This window comes from Dipodomys ordii, unplaced genomic scaffold (assembly GCF_000151885.1).
Source record: "Dipodomys ordii isolate 6190 unplaced genomic scaffold, Dord_2.0 Scaffold18, whole genome shotgun sequence".
Lineage (NCBI taxonomy): Eukaryota > Metazoa > Chordata > Mammalia > Rodentia > Heteromyidae > Dipodomys > Dipodomys ordii.
The window spans coordinates 7,441,691-7,456,295 of record NW_012267234.1 but is presented as its reverse complement, the minus strand read 5'-3'; the positions used below and the strand labels follow the sequence as shown (position 1 = coordinate 7,456,295).

At 51.2% G+C, this 14,605-nt stretch overlaps 1 protein-coding gene across 2 annotated transcripts in view; it reads right to left on the bottom strand.

The window, feature by feature from the left end:
- Positions 1-14,048, bottom strand: part of Fam65a (family with sequence similarity 65, member A) — a 28,514-nt gene extending 14,466 nt beyond the window's left edge. Inside the window, exon 1 of one of the 2 annotated variants that reach the window (XM_013012916.1) lies at positions 14,013-14,048. The gene's annotated coding sequence lies outside the window, so the exon portion shown is untranslated. Of the gene's footprint in view, positions 1-4,990; positions 5,051-14,012 lie in introns of those variants that run through there. The other variant, XM_013012915.1, reaches the window with a different exon arrangement.
- Between the last annotated feature and the right edge of the window lie 557 nt (positions 14,049-14,605).

The following is a 14,605-nucleotide window of genomic DNA, read 5'->3' as shown; positions in this document are numbered from 1 at the left end:
GGTGAATAATACCTTACTGTTAGCACACAAATAATAACTTATTATTGAGCCACAGCGCCACTTTTGTTAGTGATCATTAATTTGCCCAAAGTTATACAGCTGGTAAGAGGCAGAGCCAGGATTCACATCAGGTTTTATGAACCAGAACTCCAATAAATCTTTATAATTTTCAGACTCTTGTGGCTGGCTTTGGTGGCACATGCCTATAATCCCAACTACTCAGAAGGTGGAGGTCTGGAGGAGTGTGGTTCAAGAATAGCCCGGGGCAGGACTGGGAAGGTGGCTCAGTGGTAGAGTGCTTGCCTTGCATGCATGAGGCCCTGGGTTCGATTCCTCAGCACCACATAAGCAGAAAAAAGCCAGAAGTGGTGCTGTGGCTCAAGTGGTAGAGTGCTAGCCTTGAGCTGAAGAGCTGAGGGACAGCACCCAGGCCCAGAGTTCAAGGCCTGTGACTGGCCAAAAAAAAAAAAAAGAATAGCCCGGGGCAGGGTGGAGGTATAATGGAGACTCCCTATCTTAAAAAAAACAAGCTAGGTGGCCAGGCATTGGTGGCTACTTAGGAGGCTAAGATCTGAGACCTTGAGAAAAGCCAACCATGACAGACAAATCCAATTAACTATCAAAAAACTGGAAGTGGAGGTATAGTTAAGTGACATCAGTAAGCTAAAAACCAAGCAAGAGTACAAGCCCCATTACTGGTACAACAAACAAGCTGAGTGCCAGTGGCTCACACTTGTAATCCTAGCTACTCAGGAGGCAAGATCTGAGGATCAAGGTTTGAAGTCAGCCTGAGTAGGAAAGTCTGTGAGACATTTATCTCTGATTAACCACCAAAAAGCTAGAAGTGGCTGGGCACTAGTGACTTACACATGTAATCCTATCTACTGAGGAGGTTGAGATCTGAGAATAACAGTTTGAATCCATCTTGGGTAGGAAAGTCCATGAGACTCTGATCTCCAATTAACCACCAAAAAGCTGGGAGTAGCAGTGGTAGCCCTGGGGGTGGGGGTGGGGGCGGACACGGGGGAGGGGGGGTTGGGGGCGGAGACAAAACAAAACAAAACATAGGCATTGGTGGCATGAGTCTGTAATTCTAGCTACTCAGGAGGCTGAGATCTGAGGATAGAAGTTCGAAGCCAGAATGGGCAGGAAAGTCTATGAGACTCTTATCTTCAGTAAATTACTCAGAAAAAGCTGTAAGTGCCGCTGTGACTCAAGAGGTAGAATGCTAGCCTTGAGCAAAAGAATCTCAGGGACAGTGCCCAGGCTAAGTTCAAGCCCCAGGCCCTGAGTTCAAGCCCCAGTACTTGCTCATGCAAGCATGAGCGCATGCACAGTCACAGGCACAAAAGCTGGAAGTGGAGCTGTGGCTCAACTGGTAGAGTGCTAATATTAAGCGGAAAAAGCTAAGGGACAGTACTCAGGCCCTGAGTTCAAGCCCCAATACCAGTACAAACAAATTAAAAAGGAGGGGTGGGCTGGGGAAGAAGCCAGGTTTGTTACTTGTTCATATTTGTAACCCCAGCTATGTGTGATTACAAATGGACAGGAGGATCTTGGTCTGATGCTAGCCCTGGCATAAAAATATCTAAAAGATATCCTAAAAAAATATTTATTTAAGGGCTGGGAAGGTGGTTCAGTGGTAGAGTGCTTGCCTTGCATGCATGAGGCCCTGGGTTCGATTCTTCAGCACCACATAAGCAGAAAAAGCCGGAAGTGGCGCTGTGGCTCAAGTGGTAGGTGCTCACCTTGAGCTGAAGAGCTGAGGGACAGTGCCCAGGCCCAGAGTTCAGGCCCACGACTGACAAAAAAAATAATAATAATAATAAAATAAAAATTAAAAAAATACCTTGCTGGGCACTGGTGGCTCATGCCTGTAATCCTAGCTACTCAGGAGGCTAAGATCTGAGGATTGTGCACTGTGGCTCACCTTGAGCTGAAGAGCTGAGGGACATGTGTCCAGGCCCAGAGTTCAAACCCCATGACCGACAAAAAAAAAAAAGCTGGGTGCTGATGATTCATGACTGTAATACTAGCTACTCAGGAGGCTGAAATCTGAGGATTGTGGTTCACAGGATTGTGAGACTGTTATATCCAATTAACCACTCAAAACTAGGAGTGGCACTTATGGCTCAAGTGGTAGAGCGCTAGCCTTGAACACAAAGAGGCTCAGGGACAGCGCCCAGGCCCTCAGTTCAAGCTCCACAATTGATAAAATAAATAAAACAACAACAACAAAACATCTAAAAGCAAAAAGGACTGGTGTTTATCTCAAGTGATAGAGTGTCTACCTAGCAAGCATAGGGCTCTGAATTCAAATCCCAAGGGTGGTGGGGAATCCAGACTCTTGTGAAACAGTCACAGTCATCTTTTACCCTAAGGTAAGAGTACAGCCTAGACTCATGACGTCGGGCAAGCCCTCTGGGTCTGTCCTCTTCCTTCCAGTGCCCTGCCTTCTGGCTAGGGCCACTGCTCAAGGTTTACCATTATCCCAGCAGTAACTCCCATTGCTCCTATACCCTCTTGTCCTGACTAGCTCCTTCATCTTCAAATCTGATCCTCTTAACTTCTTCCTCCAAGAAGCCTCCCTGGGTTGGTTCCTCCTTTTTGGTGCCTCTAAAGCTTCCTCTCTCTGATCCCTGAGGTCATATAACTCAGTTGTCAGTTCTCCTTTAAGATCTCTTTTTTTTCCCACCAGCCTGAACCTTGTGGAGGATGGGGTCTGTCTGTTTGGGGGCTTTCCACCTAGGGCCTAGGCACTTGAGAGATGAGAGAGGGAGGGAGGTGCATGGGAAAAGCAGAGCTGTCTCGACAGGTAACCTGACTTGCTGATTTAAAGTCTGAGCACCCGAACTTGCCTTCATGCTCTACGATTCTCTCTTCCCGCCCACTGATTATACCATATGCCATCAGACAGGAGGTTCAGCTCCCTGCAGATGGGGCAGGGTGGAGCTGTCTTGGGATTCTCAAGTGTGTTGACTGTCCCATCAACTTTCTTTTTCTGGCTGGGACTTTATTGTCCCTACCTCCTACTCCCAGAGGAACCAGGGTGTGTAACTGTTGGTGCAAATGTCCCTCTTAAATGGTCATCCAAATGTACCTCTGTCTGACCGTTTCAGGGGGCAGGTGGGCAGGGCCTCCCTTGCTGAGAGTGGATGGAAAGGGATGAACCCTTTGAGCTAGGGAAGAGATGCCATCTCAACTGGTCTCTCTGAACTCCTGTCTTCTCTTCAGCGTATTCTAGACATAGGAAAGAATCCTGGACTTGCAGCAGTCAGCTCTGGGCAGCAGTGGATGAAATCCTGACCTGTATTCATGGTCCCTGGTCCCCCTATACCTCCCACCTGAGTGGGGCGGGAGATCTGCCCCTGGGCACTGCCCAGCGCCACGGGCAGGGAAGCCGCCGGTCCGGCAGTCCCTCTAGCCCAGCCCGGCCCTTATTGCAGGGCCGCCCCAGCCTGAGGTAAACAGACGCTAAAAATAACTGGGCTAGGGGTAGCTGCAAGGCGGAAGGGGGTCGCTCCAGAGCCTGTCCCTGTCTCCATGGCAACTGCCCCAAACCCGGCTGCTGACGTCATCCCGCAGCTGCCAACCAGAATGCGGAGAGAAGCGGGGGGGGGGGAGAGGGGGGGCTGCGCAGCCTGAGACCCCCCACCCCGGAACCGGGCGGAGGCGGCCCAATGGCCTCACTTCCTGCCGGCCTCCTCCCCTGGTCAGCTGGTTACATTCCCGATCCTAGTCAGGGCCAGGCCTGACTAGGACGCAAGTCCAGTGGTGACGGAGGAGCGGGACTGCGGTGACTCACCCGCGCCCTGCTCGCCAGATTTCCCACCTGAGCAGGACCTAGCCCGGAGCCTTGCTTTCCCCCCTCCCCGTTCCCATACGAGCTCCGACCCCCTGAGACTGCCCGTCTGGCTCCTTTCCCGCCGCTGCCCAAAGGACCCAGGAACGGGATCCTGGGTGGAAGAGCGAGCCATGGCAGTCCCTTTCCTCTAAGAGGACACGTGGATAGGTGATCCATCCCGTCCTCACACGCCCCCACCGTCAGTACTACGGAGGAGGATGGCGCAGGGGGGGGGCAAGAATTCTTATCTAATTCTTGCTTCTCCCTCAAACCAGCTGTGTGACCTTGAGAATGTTACTAACGTCTCTGGGCCCGGTTCTACATCTGCCAGATGGTAATAACCCTCCCCTGCGGCATGTGGCAGGCTCAGGGCACAGCCCCACAAATGGTGGCGAAGCACGGTTGTTGTCCCGTGGGGACTGCACACAGTAGGTACTGAGGAGATCCTCCTGGACCTGCATCAGAACTGCCTTCGATGGGTTGGATAGGCCAGACTCGGGCTTCACCCAGGACAGGAGGTCAGAGGGTACCGAGGCTGACTTAGCCTGGTGAGCAACCCCTTCCCCAAACCAGTTCTGCAGGGTGTCCGGGCCCGGGTGCCGTGGGAGTCCCCATCGCAGCCTCCATTTGCAGGGACGGCGAGGGTCGGCCCCCCGCCTGCGCCTGTTACCCCGGGCCTGGCCTTTCCAAAGCAGCTTAGGTCGGCCCGCGGGGCCAGGAAGATTAGCTCATCTGGAAAGCCGCCCGAGCCCCCTCCCCATTTGCAGGCCAAGCCTCCCCGGCAGCAGCGTGGGCAGCGGGCGTCTCCGCGAGGAGGAAAGCTGGTCCGCGGCCCAGGTTGCAGCACCGCGCCCGCCCTCCCGCCCGGCCCACCGCACGGCCCCGGGGCACCGGCGCCGAGGCCCGGCCGGGGGAGGGAAGGAGGCAGCGCCGGGCGCGCCAGGCCCGGAGGCGGCGGCTTTTGTGGGGCGAAGCTGCGTCCTCCACGCCCAAGAGAGGGGGGGATCGGGAGCGGCGGCGGGAGAAAACGCGAGTCCCGGGAATGGGGTTAGGGGAGACAGGGCCGCAGATCCCCGGACCCACCGGGGAGGCGGCACCGGGAGCCTCCGGCCCGGGCGCGGCCCCCGGAACCGCGCGGACACTCACATGGCTGCGCTGGGGCGCGAGGACCTGGAGCTGTTCGGGGTGTTCGGGTGTCGCCCGGCCTGGTCGCACCGCAGCTGCCGCTGTCGCCGCCGCTGGCGCCGGCCGCTCCCTCCGCCCCGCCCCTCGCGCCCTCCTCTTCCCTCCCTCCCCCGGCCCGCCGGGCCCCACCCCCCGGCTCCTTGGGCGCCTGCACCCCTAGGGGCGCCCACGGCTCGCTCCGCCCTCTCCGGTAACCGGGCTGATGGATGGCTTGTGGGGAGGTGGGGGAGAGCTTGGGGCGCCGAGGGCGTCTTGGGTAATTTCCTTTGAACCTTACAATGGGGAAGAGGAGAGGGCGCTAGAGAACCCCCTCCTTACTCGGCCATCTCCCCAAGATCCCTGTGGCTCCAGAGACCATCGGGGCCGCCAGTCTGTGAACCCTCACCCTGAAACATGTCCTTGGAGCTGCCACTGCTGGGTGGGTGGGTTGGAGAAATCAAGGCTAGTTTCTGGGAAGAAGGGCAACATCTCACACTTTCTGGGCCCAGACTGCCGCTCATCCCTCCTCCCTCCCTCCGTCCCTCCCTGCCTTTTCAGTCAGCCTCAGTTTCCCCATTGTGGGGCCTGGCAGCCCTTTCTACCACTGTGTGGCTGGTAAGGTCAGGAGCGTAACCTAGCCCTGCATTCACTACTCACTGGATACTGGTTTCTGAGGAGCCTCGGGCTTTGTTCCTGCTTCATAGATGGGAAACCTGGCAAGGTTTGGGTATACAGACTGGGGGGTGCATATTTGGCAATAGGACCCAGTGTTCTGTCTTTTCCAAAGCCAGCACTGTACTGATAGCCTTTCTCTGGAATGGGATGAGGTGGAGCTGAGATCTGATCCCCCAATCGGGCCAAAGGAGGAGCTCAAATGGCCCATTAACCAGGTACTGTTGGCCCTCTTCAACCATGGGCACTGAGCCCATACCATGCCTCAGACCCAGTCTCCTGAAGCCATATGCAGACAGGGTTCAAGGGACTTCAAAAAGGTCTGTAAACTTCTGCCCCTGATCTAGACCTTGAGGGCTGGAGCCCTGGAGGCACTGACAAACTCCATCTCCCAGGCCCTCTCCCAGTTTTCTGCCTCTCCAGCCCTCCTCCTAACCTTTTGCCTGGAACCGCCTCTTGTTCCAAAGCTGTGGATGGCCTCCCAGGTCTCATGATTGTCAGAAGATGCCATTCTCTTCCTCTGTCCTCAACCCTGCAAAGGATCACTTGAACCCAGGCACACATGAGCCTTCCTGGCACCAAAACGGGCACCAGTGACTTCATACTTGCTAGACAAGTACCCTACCACTGAGCCACACCTCCAATACCCCCTGCCCACTTCTGAAATACCTCCTCAGCAAGGCATGCATCTTCCAAATACCTTTTCTGCAGACAGCCTCCTCTTGTTACTCTGTCCAGCCCCAGGCTGACTCTCTTCCTCCTTTGTACTAGGGCTAGGTGGCTTTCATACCCATGTGTGCCTAGAGGCCTGACTGTTCTCTAAGCAACGTGCAGGGCCTGGACCTCAGTACTGGTCACTATTGTCCTGTCTCCATAGTGGGAGTTCAAGAAATATTTGTTGCGTGAGTAAGTGGGTGAATGAGCAGATTCATGACCCCTCGACTACCCCCACTCCTATCTCCATTCAAACTGTCTGCCCTGTCCTTTTGGTTGTTGTTTGAGACCATTCTAAAGCGCACTGTATAGCCCAGGCTATATAGCCTTGAACTTGAGATCATCTTGCCTCTCAGCCTTCCAAGTGCTAGGATTAAGGATGTATGCTTTGTATGTGGGCCTTGTCTTCTTGATTCTATCTGCTTCATATCTTTTGAATTCATTTCTTCCTCCATCCCACTCCTAGTGCTCCATTTTATTTTTAAAAATTTGTTCATTCCGTGAATACTCCTTGAGCACCTAGAACAGGAGTCACGCGTAGGGCTGCTTATGCAGTTCATTCTCCTGTTGGGGCTTGGACCCTGGCTTCCTACATGCCAGGGAAGCACTTACCAGGCTACTTCCTTATTGTTTGTTTTGGTGGTAATGGGGTTTAAACTCAGGGATTTCTGCCAGGCCCCAGCACTTTTTGCCTTTAATATAACTTTCAGATAAGATCTCACAGTTACCAAGATCTTCCTAAATACCTCCCAAATAGCTGAAATTACAAGGCACAATGTTCCATGCCTGGCATGTTTGGTTGAGATATAGAGTCTCACTAAATTTTTGCCAGGGTCAGCCTCAAATTGTAATCTTCCCAGTCTCCACCTCCTGAGTTTCTGGGATTACAGGCATGAACCACCACACCCAGCCCCAGAATCCACATTTTTCATGGATGATTTCCATATTCTTTACAGTCAGCCAGCCACACTGACCTGTGTCTGGCCATGTCTCTCTGTTCTCTTATAGCTGGACCTGAGCTACTGTTTGTTTGTGTTTTCCTGACCATTCAGTGTCTACCTTTGTGACTAAATCTTTACCCAACAGCCTGGAAGAAGGACCTTTCAAATAATCAATCCGATCATATTATTCCCCTTCTTCAGAGGTTTTGATGGTTCCTTATTGCCCTTAGGATAAGCCTATGATGAGACTTTCAGGAGATCCAGCCTAAGTTGACTACACTTTCTTATCTTTCACAAGATAAAGCCTGAGCTGCTCTGGCTTCCATTACTCCAGCCTACCTGCAGTGGACATGCTGTCCACTAGGCCCAATTTTTTTTGGGTCAGTCGTGGGGCTTAAACTCTGGGCCTGGGTGCTGTCCCTCAGCTCTTCAGCTCAAGGCTAGCCCTCTGCCACTTGAGCCACAGCACTACTTCTGGTTTTCAGAGTGGTTTATTAGAGATAAGAGGCTCATGGACTTTCCTGACCGGGCTGGCTTTGAACTGGGATCCTCAGATCTCAGCTTCGTTAGTAGCTAGGATTACAGTTGTGAAGCACCGGTGCCCGGTTTGGCTCATCTTTTCTCCCATCCTCCCTTCTTCCTTTTTTCCATTAGAAAACAGCTCAAAGGCCCCCTCAACCCAGATCCTCTAGATCCCCACTCACTTCCTCTGAAACCCCATCACTACCTATTGTACTTGTCTATGGGCAGGCCTGTGACCACCAGGACCAGCGAAGATGGAGCTACTTGTGAGTAATGGTACACCCGTGAGTTGGTCTGGCCCTTGCTCCCCTGCCTAGAGCTCTTGATGGAGGTGTGGCATCTGAGAACCATGGGGTGCTAAGAGTCCTGCATCTCAGGCCTCTTCCCAATTACTAGTGAGTTGGCCTCCAATGAAGGACATATCTGAAACCCACGATGCAGAGGAGACATCTGAAGCAGGGAAAGCAGCACATATCCAGGTCATGTGGTTAGGAAGGGCTGAGTCTGAGCTCCAGCTTGGCTTCCTGACTCATAGTTGGATTGGCGCTGCCTGAGTCAGGCATCACTCTCTGTACTCTCTGGGTACATCCTCTGCATGGCACTGAGCTGGGGTGTAGCAAAGAATCATGGGCATTTGCAACCCAGAGAAGTTCTTATTTTGAGCGGGGAGTGGACTTTGTTCTAAGAAAAATCCTCCTAAACAGATGGCACGGGGTAGCAAGGGCCCTAGTGAGCACCCGGTGCTCCCACATGATGCTGTCTGCTCTATTTTGGGGAGCTATGCAGCTCACGTCCAAAAATCCAGAAAAACAGGCTTCTTTTATCCCACCCCACAGCTCCCATGGTTCATAGCTCTCTGGCATCCAGCCTCCCTGCCCCCAGCTTTCTGTGAAGAGACAGAATAGAAGCCTCCCCTTTATAATACCTGTGGCCACATCATTCATTCACCAGAGAGTCACCAAGCATTTGTGTCCATCAGCGCTGGAGGTGGGGGGAGGTGGGAAGGCATAAGGACTAAAGTCTAGATTACCATCATCCCTGACACAATTGGTCAGATCAGGTATATCTCCCAAGTTTATATATACATCTTCTCACCCACCCCCACCCCCAGTCCTGGGGCTTGAATTTAGGGCTTGGGCGCTGTCCCTGAACCTCTGTGCACAAGGCTAGAGCTCTACTACTTGAGCCACAGCCCCACTTCTGGCTTTTTCTGAGTAGTTTATTGGAGATAAGAGTCTCACAGACTTTTCTGCCCAGGCTGGCTTTGAACCTCGATGTTTAGATCTTAGCCTCTTGAGGATTACATGTGAGCATCCAGCATTCAGCTTATACACCTTCTTTATCACCAAAGTTGTGGGTATATCTGTGAGATTGTACACATTTGTGTGTATGTGTGTGTGTGAGAGAGAGAGATAGAAAGAGAGAGAAAGCATGTTGTCTACATAGGACTTTGTGAGAAAGGTATTATTAGCATGACATTGGCATTCAGACAGTTGGGGGGATGGGGCAGCAAAGAGGTTAGTACCATTTCTTGTTCTAGCCACGTTGAAGGTGGATGCCATTTCTAGGCCTGCCTTGGGGTCAGTGGGGATGGAAAACAGTATTTGGGAGGTATGCAGTGTGTGGCACTCCATAGGGATTTGGAGATGGAGGCATCCTAGATGCAGGGCTTTGGGCCTGGGGCATGTGTGGAAGGTAGTGCTTTCTCAATTCAATCTGGAGGCCTAGAGGATCAGGTTAGGGAGACAGTGATATGGTCAGTTAGGGTAGGTGGCATCTGAGAGGTCTGGGGTTCCTGGGTAGAGGAAAGAGAGGTTCTGTGCTAGAGATAGCTTTTGGAGGAGCAGTGATCAATCAGGGCAAGTGAGGAAAGACCAAAAGTGCCAGAAAAGTGGGTCTGCTGAAGGGTTTCAATCTAGAGTGGAGTAGAAGCAGACCTGAGAGATCTAAGTGTGGGATTCCACTTCACACACAGCCAACTTCCACATACCCCCAGCCCCAGCCTATTATAAGTGTCAAAGGGCTGGGGTCCAGTATGCTGTCCCATGTTCTAGTCTAGACTTTACCATTCCCAGCCCTATTTACTCTTTTTTTTTTTTTTTAATCAATCGTGAGGCTTGAATTCTGGGCCTGGGCGCTGTCCTTCAGCTCTTCAGCTCAAGGCGAGCACTCTACCACTTGAGCCACAGTACCACTTCCTGTTTTCTGAGTGGTTTATTGGAGATTAGAGTCTCATGGTCTTTCCTGCCAGGGCTGGCTTTGAACCGTGATCCTTAGATCTCAACTTCTTTTAGCTAGGATTACAGGTGTGAGCCACTGGTGCCTGGCTCTTTTTTTTTGGGAGGGGGTATAGGGCTTGAACTCAGGGCTTGGGTACTATCCCTGAGTTTTGTTTTGTTTTGTTTTTGTCAGGGCTAGTGCTCTACCACTTTGAGCCACAGAGCCATTTCTGGTTTTCTGGTGGTTAATTGGAGATAAACCATGATCCTCAGATCTCATCCTCCTGAGTAGCTAGGATTAAAGGCGTGAGCCATCAGTGCCTGGCAAACACAAGGTTTTGTAGTGTTGTTGTTGTTCTTGTATGTGTGTCAGTCGTGGAGCTTGAACTCAGGGCCTAGGCACTATCCCTGAGCTTTTCTACTCAATGATAGTGCTCTACCACTTTGAGGTATAGTTCTACTTCTTCTGTGAAACTTATCTCCAATTAGCCACCCAAAAGCCAGAAGTGGAGCTGTGGCTCAAGAGATGGAGTGTGAGCATTGAGGGGAGGAGAATCTAAATGAGAGTACAAGGTCCTGAGTTTGAGCCCCAGTACTGGCACAAAAAGGTGGGGGAGGGATTCCATGCAAATATTACTAACAAGATAAAAGGTTTCTTTCTAGGGGCTGGAAGGTGGCTCAGTGGTAGAGCGCATGCCTTGCATGCCAGAGGCCCTGGGTTCGATTCCTCAGCACCACATAAGAAAAAAGCCGGAAATGGCACAGTGGCTCAAGTGGTAGAGCGCTAGCCTTGAGCTGAAGAGCTGAGGGACAGCGCCCAGGCCCAGAGTTCAAGCCCCATGACCGACAAAACAAATTTTTTTCTTTCTCTCTTTTTTTGGTCCAGATACTGGCAATGATGAGCATGATGAATGAATGGACATTGTCAGGAGAGTGGAGCATTGGTTTGAGTATTTCAGAACGGTGGTTTTCAGTCCATATCAGGATATCGAATGTAAAACTCCCTTTCACCCTGAAATTTCCCCTTTGCGAAATTTATCTCAAAGAAACAATGATCTCAAACAGAAGATCTATGCCTAAAGATGTTGATTACTGGCTTTCTAAATCAGGCCTGTTGGAGGGAGACAGAGGATGAAAGAGGTTTTTGCATGTTCCTAGATGCTCCAGGGCTACTGAAAATGGATGTCAGGCATACACCAAACACTGCTATGTCTCTGGCATCGTTCTGGGTACTTGGGGACACAGTGGTAGTTCTGAAGGACTTTAAAGTGTAGCAAAAGGAAATAGATAGTAAGTTAGTTCATATACAGCTAAGTCAACACAGAGTTTGTGGCTCACTCCTGTAATCTTAGTTACTCAGGAGGCTGAAATCTGAGGTTCAAGGTTCAAAGCCAGAGGAGCAGGACAGAGCATGAGGCTCTTATCTACAATGAACCACCAAAACACCAGAAGTGGAGATGTGGCTCAAGTTGTGGGGCTCTAGTTTCAAGTGAAAAAGCTTAGAATTAGCCGGGCGCTGGTGGCTCATGCCTGTAATCCTAGCTACTCAGGAGGCTGAGATCTGAGGATCTCGGTTCAAAGCCAGCCCGGGCAGGAAAGAGCGTGAGACTCCTATCTCCAATAAAAACCACCAGAAAACCGGAAGTGGCACTGTAGCTCAAGTGGTAGAGCGCTTGCCTTGAGCTGAAGAGCTGAGGGACAGCACCCAGGCGCAGAGTTCAAGCCCCACGACTGACAAAAAAAAAGAAAGAAAGAAAGAAAAAGCTTAGAATTGTGCCTAGACTCTGAGTTCAAGCCCTTGGACTGGTGGGGGGGGGGAGAAGCAACCATATAGATAAGGTGATTTTAGAACATGATGAAATTTGTAGTAATAGGAGGGGCTCCTATTAATCAAGGTGGCTGAGGAAGTCTATTTTGAGGCAGTGACATTGAAGCTGAGACCTGAATAAGAAGGAAACATATCAAATGGGAACAGCAAGATCCATGGGTAGGAGATAGAAATGAGCTTGTTATATTTAAGTTATGTAAGTTGGAAGAGAGGCAAAGAGGTAATGTCAGAGTAGGGTGAGGTTAGGTAGGAGAGAAATTTTTATATATCAGTAGAGAAAGATGAAAGACAGCTTGTGTCTATGTCCATTGACTCTGAGAGCTGATAGGGCTAACAGTGACCATTCATGCCCAGAAATTGGAATTTCCCCTAATTGGATTATGTTCTTTGTATTTAATTATGCCACAAAAAGGTATACAGAGAACATGGCATCTTTTTCTCAGCGAATATGACCATTACTCATTAGGATATCTTCATGCTGGCTTCCTCACTGGAAGGTGTAAATTTCTACTCTGGGCGGGAGATTCTCCTTGGGACTCCAAGACCAGGTGGTCTCTGCCAAGGACCTAGCAGGTCCAGTTTTGGCCTCTAGGGGGAGCTGTGAGCAGGGCCATGCTAGGCTAGTTGTGGGTAGGGGTGGGGTGACTTGTGTGTCCCTTGGGTAGGGCTGGGCATCCTTCCTTCCTTCCTGACTCCCTTCTCCTAAGGGACAAATGGGAGGGACATCTTTGCCTTTCTTAGATCATGCGATGAGCTGTTCCCCTGAGGCTCTTTCAGGCTAGGTCCCTTGATAAAGGCTATGGTGTGTGATACAGTTTGTGTCTACCACTAGAAGGGTCTGACAGAGACTCGTGGTGGTGAGGGTTCAGTCACCAGGTATCTAGCAGCACTCTCTCCTGACGGGACATCATTATCTACACGATCTATGGTGGAGTCCCAAACGGACCCCCAAGTCCAGAGTTGGTCTTTGGCGCCATCATGTGGTAAATATCCACATTACAATAGCAGACTTCAAATAGCCATCCACTCCAAGGGCGCTCCATCATCTCTAGGCCTGTTTACTTGCATCTCAAAGGGGTATGCCACACCCAATCTGTTCAGTACGTCTAGAGGCTTTGCACATACTCAAACCTGATCACACACCCTCATCACTATTAAAACCCCTTCCCACAACCCAAGGCCAGTATCTTTGAGCAGTTCACAAGGGTACTGGTCACAGCTGATCCTGCTCTCTTTGGAAACTCCTTTTGGCTTCTGTGACCACTCCTCTTGAATTACTCTGCTTCTCTGTCTTTCTTTCTGCCCCTTATAGGGACTGGGCCTCTTCCCTCTTCTTTGATACTTTTCTCTAGGGAATCCCAATAATTTCTAGAGTCTGTATCCATTTAGGATGAGCCTCAGGCTTTACAAATTCATTGTGTAAAGTCAACCCAATCTCCTCTCGTCAGAACTCTATCTCCTGGGTCACCTCTCCCCCTAAGACTCCATCAGCCCTGAGTGAACTCCCTCCTTTCCACCTATACCACCTTGCCTTTGGCCAGGCCAGTACCTGCACCACCTGCCAGGCCTAAGTCCCCTTTCCTGGTTCCACAGAACAGTTCTAGGCTGTACATATTAGACCCTGCCCCTCCTCACTTCATCTCTGATAAGTTTCTCCCTCAAGCTCTATCCAGACGGAATTTCTTTGTGATCCCCTGAGCACAGACTGCTTTTCCCTGCCTCCTCCTGCACAGGCTGGTTTGTGCATATGAATGCTTTTTCCTCTTTCTCTCACCTAACTCCTTCTTGCCCATTAAGTCTTAGCTAGGACATCATTTCTGGTCTCCCCAGACCCCAGGTTGAGCCAGGAACCTCTTGTTCACACTCACAATGCCCTCTACTTCCCTGCCATCATGGTGCTGGTCTACTCTACTTGCTCCCTTTTCCAAAAGGATCACCTGCTCTTGATCAGAGCTCCCCACTTCAGCCAGATCTAGACTGAGTCACCTGACTGCCCAGTTCCCATACTCACAGGGCCCCAATCTCAAAAGCCACTGAATTCTAGCAAGAGCCTGTAAGTCGCCAGAGTCAACCAGTGGCTAGGCTAGTACTGAACCCAGTGCTCTTACCTTTCTCTCCAGGGCTTCCACGAGCCCCCTGATGCCATCATGGGGCCCTTGACCAGAAGAGAATTATCCTGGGGGATCCTCTCTTGTGGGAGGACAGTCCAGGCTCTTGAGAGCCTAGGATGCTGTCACCAGAAGCCAAGAGGGCTGGTATATGGGTGACCTGAGGTCAGCACATTTGATGAGAGAACTTAATGAGACTTCCTTCTCCCACAGGACTGCACAGTGGGAGTGCTGGCCGACGTGTCATTTGGGGAGGGCCTGAATTCCTGAAGGGTGTTGGTGGCAGCTGTTCTAGTCCCCAGGTTAATTATTTCTAATGTCATGGAGTAGAGAATGTGCTGAGGTGGGGCCTCCCCCACTCAGCCTGGGCCTCCCAGGGCTCTGCTCGGATCTCTCCAGACCCATTCCACTGAAAGAAGATCGGTTCATTTCTGCTTCAGGTTTCCACGTTCTCCCTCTGCTCCAGCCCTACAGGACCCTTGGCTCTTCTCTGTGGGGTTTCAGCTTGATCCTTTGCTCCTGTGGTGCCCTCTGCTTCATGAATGGCCCCAGCTCACCTGCTCAGAGAGCTCAGCAAATACTGATGAACTGAA